Below are 6,611 nucleotides of genomic sequence, written 5' to 3'. Positions count from 1 at the left end.
TTGATAAATAAGCCAAACATTTTAATCTCTTCTCACAAAACAAGCTCGCTCTGCTATCTTGATCATCCTAAAAGCTTTTTCTATACTTCTTCATTTTTCTTGAACTCAGGTGACCGTAACCATCACAGCTGGTCAAATAAAGAGAATGACCCATAGCAGGCTTGCAAGGAGCTCAGCTGAACAGTTCTCTCAAAAGGAGGGAGGGGTGAGGTAGCATCTTCTCCTCCGTTTGCTGATTATAGGTAAGCCTGAGAGGGGGGGTTAAATCGAAGGATAGAGTACATGCTATGATTTGGGATTAGTGCAGATTATTTGTGTCCCCTGGAAGTATTCATTAATTACACTTTTATATTACTTAGATAACCCCTGACTCTCTCTGCTTCCCATTAATCCATACAAAGCAAATATGATGCATTGCTACTTATTTATTCTTTACACAGTGTTATAAAGCAAAGTTGATTCATTTTACAACACAGAGCTTGAGATATTTAGATTGTTTGCTTTTCTTAGATTTATGTGATCGTGCTGCTTGCTTCTCTGCTTTTAGTATGGTTATTAATGTTCTAAAGGTTTTGTTACATTCTGTTGATGTTCATTCATTCAAACTTTAAAACATGTCCTGAAGAGGATTGCTTATCAAAACAGCATTTTGTGTTTCTAAAAAAATGTAACTTCTCTCCTAAAAAAAAAAACAAAAACCAAAACCCAAACCCAACAACCAATTTTCATAGAATCAAAATAGAGGAAAGAGATTAGGCAAAAAAAATATATATTTGCCTAGCTTTTAAAATCTGCTATGAAAGCTACTTCTGAGGGTCTTCATTTCTGGTTACCTAACAAGATGCCATTAGACTTTTTTTTTTTTTTTTTCTTTTTTTTTTTTTTTTTAGCAGTGCTAAGGGCACCAGCTCAAAATGATTTAAATTGCAGTTCTGAGCACTCAGCTACTCTGAAAATCAGGCCCCATATGGGTCAAGTTGGTCATTTCCTCTGAATGAACACTTAAGAAAACATTGGCTTTAAGCGAGTTGGTTCAGACTGTGAACCCACCCTCGCAGGGACGGGAACAGAACGCAGGTTTTCTGACTGACTGATCAAATGACTCGACTGTGCTATCACCAAGAAAGAGAGTTTAAGAATGACTCTGAAAGGTTATTTTCACTGAATTGCTGAGTACATAAAATGTGTCGAAAGAAAGGGTAAAACTTCTTGAAAGGGTTTAGAAATGCTTATAGTTATAATCTGTTGTGGTAGGATTTTCAAGTCCAGTGTTCAGTGAAGCTAGACTGACAAATTTATTATAGTTACAAGGCTGAGAAACCCGTTAGAAGAAATATAATGGAAGGTACGTTTTTGTGAAGCTTTAATAGGAACTGAAACAATTCAACAAAAGACTAAATCTGGTAAGGGGGGAAAAGTCATTTATTAAATCTTTCTAAAAAGATTGACTGACCTTTCTTTAAAAAGAGTGGGGTTTTGTAAAAAATGAAAAGCTCAACCTTCATCACAACAACCTGGTAAAAGGGTTTATTAGAAACCGGCTTCTTGTGCAAGTTCAGTTATTTTTATTGTCAATAAATGTTGGTGTTATGCAATAAGAGAAGCATTGTTGCCTCTATAATTTCTCTTAGGGATTGAAGAAACTCATAATAAAAGCATTCAAAATCTAAACTAAAATAAAAAATAGAACACTCCTGCTCAGGTTTGTGTGGCAAAAAAGAGACAGAAACTATGGGCTGAGAATTCAGCTCGTAAGGAAACTGTGCCAGAAGTGTGAAGGTGGTGTTATTTCTTTCTACCTCTGCTTACAGTAAAAGTCAAGCTATTAATATCTGGCATCTTGACAGTCACATAAATGCATATATTAAAATTCAAATTACTTTTTGCTTCCATAGATGTATCATCATTACAAAATAAGACAATTTTAATGTAAGACCAGATGGCAAGAGCACTATTTACTTACAGTGGGTAAAAGTTACAGGCTGACTTGCAAACCCAGTGCAAACGGCCTAAAACTGAAGATGGTGTCATCGTCCCAGAGCGAGAGCGGACACAGAGTTAAAGAGTCCAGCCCGTTCAAAGCAGCGCAGGAAAGCAGCTGGAAAACTGTTTAAATAACCAGCAGTGCCTGCATGGGGTGGGATTCACACGAACAGTCGCAGGCACTGACTTGCTCCTAAAGATTCAAACAGGGACCTCGGATCAGGCCAAAGCTGACAGGCTTTCTGTCCACATAGCAGGCAAGACCGTTCTGGAGGATGTCTGGTGAGCCTCCTCTAGGGTGTGATAGACGTAAGCTGCAGCTGGTTTTGAAGCAGATGGTCAGGCACCGACCAGGTACGTAATTATAGGCGCCGACCTGAGGAAGCCAGTTTCTCACAGCTCCCTAAAGATACCTCTGGTCCTGCAGAGCGACTCCACGTGCTCGGCCCATGCTCTGCACCGCTCTGGTTGGGGAGGCAGCCTGGGAAAATCAGCCTTCTCCTGAGTAAATCATCTGATGTGTCTCCCTCACTGAGGAGCCAAAAGGTGTATTTCTGTCCTTCTTGTTGCTCTCAGGAGTCTGTTCCCAGTGCGCGAGGGAAGAACGATGTCATCTACATGGGGAAGTGACGTGCTGCTTGTACGACCAAAGCTAAGCATCCCATTCGACATACCTCAAACGGCAATGGAGAACGGCCGTTCTCCAAGTGTTTGTTTTTATCAGGTTTCCTGTGCTGGGTTTAGGGAAAACAGGCAACAGGAGTTGTTTGAAATAAAGCTGTAATTTAGTATCCTAACATGCTGAGAAGCAATTAGATTCAAGCTAATTACGGTAAATAGTTTTTATAATTACTTGTGAAATATTCTACTACCTGTACTTCTGTTAAAGTCAGTTGAGGCCTGTAGGTTTTTTGGTTTTGTTTTTAAGAGGAGGCTTAATGTTATTACTCAAGGGCCAGACTACTTTCTTGAAATCTTCAAAAAGAAGAAGCTGTGCCATAGAAAGTACTGATGGAAAGCACCTGCTAGGGCATGTATCCCCGCGGCGCTACTGAATGGGTGTATCAGTAAGCTGTCTCAAGTATTGTCTAGGCTAGTTTGTATTTCACAGCTGTATCTACTACTACCTGGAACGACTGTTCCAGAACCTAAAAGGAACTTTCTCAAAAGAAAAAAAAAAAAAAAAAAAAATTGTGGCTGAATACTGATTTTCTCCGCTTTGTCCTATTTATCAGGTTTTTATCTCCACTTGAAGCATAAAGAAAACATTCTCTTCCTCACGTCCTTCTACCACAGCAATTATTTTTTTCTTTTGACGTTGGCCTGGCCTGATCCACAGTTTTACACCGCACTTTCACAGGCACACAAACCAGTTGCAGTTCCACCACCTCTGTGTCCCCACGCTCACAGCTGTTGGCTCTTCCTCTTCCCACGGGTCTTCCAACTCCTTGTTCTGAACTTTTTGCACCGGCTGATGGGGACTCAGCGCATCCTGGTCTCGTGTTTGGGTTCCAACTGACCTGAAACAGGTCTCCTGATCTCCGGGGGCAATTCCAACAAGCACGCGCAGGTTGTTCACATCGGTTTGTCTAAGCATACAGTTGTGCACGGGCAATTCTCTTTCAACAAAGTGTGACTTCCACACACATACCAGTCTTCCCCACACCACATACACAGCCGTGGCTGCCAAATAACAAAACGCAAACACATGAATGTGTTGTTGGGTTGTCCTACCATTTATGAGCTTCATCTCAGCTCTAATCTTACTACCACAGAGAAGACAACCATTTGTAACCCTGAGCAGTGAATGCTGTGGGACTGGCCAACAGCACGGTTGAGAGCAGCTCCCTGATTACTGGAAAGCGAGGGGGAAGAGGACCTAGAAGGCTGTTCTTGCACTTTCTCGGTTTGACGCTTATTAGCTTGCTCTTGTGCTGGGAGGACGTTTCCTTGCATGCCTTTGCCTTTTCAGCTTGTTGTAACTTAAAGCAGCTTCGCACAGGGCTTGTGCGATCAATTGAAATGCTGCTGACAACTTCTGCAGCTGATAGGAAAAACTGCCAGAAGCCAAGGTGATGGCCACGAACTGCTCTGATGGGTTTTCACGGCTCTTAGACTGTCTCCTACAGGCCTGGTATATTTTACCAATGGTATCACTTAAGAAATGGTTATGAACAGATAGACTTTGGACCTCCAAGTGGATATTAAGCTACTACAGTGATAGAGGTGTAACTCCAAAAGGCAAGTAAAGAAAGAGGAAAGCAAAACACTTAGAAAAAAAAATCTAAAATATACGCTTTCTTAAAAAAAGTTTTGAAGTGATTTTATATTAAAACAACCTCCTTTATTATTGTTTTCCCTTTGAAATACTCCTGGTTTAAAATCCCAATAGATAAAAACATTCCATTTTTTAAAAACTGACATATGGAAAAAATTGGTACCAGTAAATAAAAGCACATAAAGCTAAATCGCGCCATTCTAAATGTTAGTAAAAATGACAAAATAAAATACTAGCTATATAAACTACGCACAGGTGTGTAGCATATTACAAGGAAAAAAAAAAAAAGTATCTTGCAATTACAAGCCTACAGTATTTATTTCACTTGCCTGTAATTACATTTTATACATGTTTGTTTAGTAATATCAATCCAAGACATCATTTTGAGGATATAATTAACTGCATGTTAGAACAGAATGTGTTTGACTGGTTTTGTGTGTTGCAAGACTTAAAAGCCTTTGTTAGCTGTGTTTAAGTGCCACCTAGTGTTACAATTCACCAGTTTCGCTCAGAAAACCCTTTTCTCCTAAATGTTCAGACTGAAACCAAATTGTGGGGTTAAGAAAAACCTAGGGTCACGATGCCCACGTTTGAGTGCTAAGAGTAAGTCCTTAATCCGTATGTAAGGCACTCGCAGAGTACATGGTCTCCGTGTAACACCTCTCCTGCGACCAAGCAACGCAGAGACCAGTCTGGTGTTAAAGCGTACGCTGGGTCATATTAGCACAACTGGACAGTAAATACAGGTTTTCAAATTGCTATACCACTGATCCAACAGCAAATTCACACAAAGATAGAAGTATTTAATGGAGACACACATATATATTTTTTTTTCTGTAAGATGCACAGTATAACTTTGTCTATATGCACAGTATATAAGCATATATGTATGCACAGTATAACAGATTTGCCTCTCCCCATGTAAGTGGCTCCCATCTATAAAGTCCTGTTTCTGCCGTGACCCTCACTGACTTCACTGTGGGCCCTTCGCAGCTACAAGGAACGACCTATTCAAAACAGCTGTGGGGGATGTCTGGCTGTTATTCGCAGCATCCTTTTTTTTTTTAGAAAAAAAAAAGTTTAAAGCTTATATTCTTGTCAAGTTGGGAACTGATCTAGGTTAGGTTGCTCTTCTCATGAAAAAAAAAAAAGAGCATTAATACTGAAAAACTAAACGCAGAGTTTATAGCTCATTAGCTGTGAACTTACGGAGTGTTTCATCCACTGTCACATAAAGCAGTCATTAAGAAATTATGGTTTCCATCCTGTCTCTTGTTTCCGCAACACTGAACAATTGATAGTATCTGTAGCTTAACTAAAACGCTCTTTGCATTCTCTCCACAAATGGCATATATAATGGTTTATGTAAACCAAACTTCAATTTGTCTCTATTCTTTCTGAAATTCATTAAATGCTACAAGAAAGAAAGATCACTGCCATTACAGAGAACTGGTGTAGCTCAAAGTAGAATATGCAAAACACTTAGGCTTTCTGTTAAATTTAGTGAGACCGTAACCATTAGCTTTTCACACCATTAGAAATGAGGACAAGCTCCTATTTCTCCATATCATTTATGGGAAAGGCTTGTCTTTAAATCACAACAGTAAAAAAAAAAAAAAAATTAAGTACTATTTATCCTGACTGCTGCAATAAGCAGGGGTAAGTTGACAAGTACATTAAAGAGTTTCTACTTAATGTCATAAAGTGAATTAATGCGAGTTTGTTGCAGAAATACAAGATCAGAGAATGGAGAAAATGGAAAAGCTGAAGAATCACAGGAAAGAACTTCTGATGAGCAGTAAGAAAGGCTCGTGATGAGGTGCCTGAAGACACTAGGATCAGAGGACGCTTACAAAGAGAACAGGGACGACAAGCGCTTTCGGAGCAGCTTTTAGAAATCACCTGCAGCTGCCAATGCGCGTACATCTATCAGGCAACACTGAAGAAAAATGAACTTCCAGCTGCATTTGGGTTATGTTTTCTGCAAAGAACACAACGTTCAGAAAAAAAAAAAAAAGTAGATTGTGCCTTTTTTTTAAGTACACTTTGATAAAAAATTTAATGTAAAGGACTCGAGTCAGCCTCGGTAACTCTTCGGCTTTGAGGCCTGGAAGAAATTCTGCTCTCAAATGCGCGGAGGGCAGGACCACGCCACCGGGCCTGGAAACGCACAACCGGCTTCACCGGGGCAGACGATGGCGTTGGGCCGAGCGGGCTCTGGAAGGAGCCAGAACAGGCACAGGCAACGCCAACCCTCACTCAGAGCGACGCCGCTCCTCCTCGGCCTGTTCGGGCTGCAAAGCCCACGGAGTTTGCCCCGGCCACGGCCCAACCTCGCGTGCGTACGGCC

The sequence above is a fragment of the Egretta garzetta genome, unplaced genomic scaffold (assembly GCF_000687185.1).
Source record: "Egretta garzetta isolate BGI_Z169 unplaced genomic scaffold, ASM68718v1 scaffold91, whole genome shotgun sequence".
NCBI classification, from domain to species: Eukaryota; Metazoa; Chordata; class Aves; order Pelecaniformes; family Ardeidae; genus Egretta; species Egretta garzetta.
The sequence above is the reverse complement of the archived record's forward strand: the minus strand, read 5'-3'. Positions refer to the sequence as shown.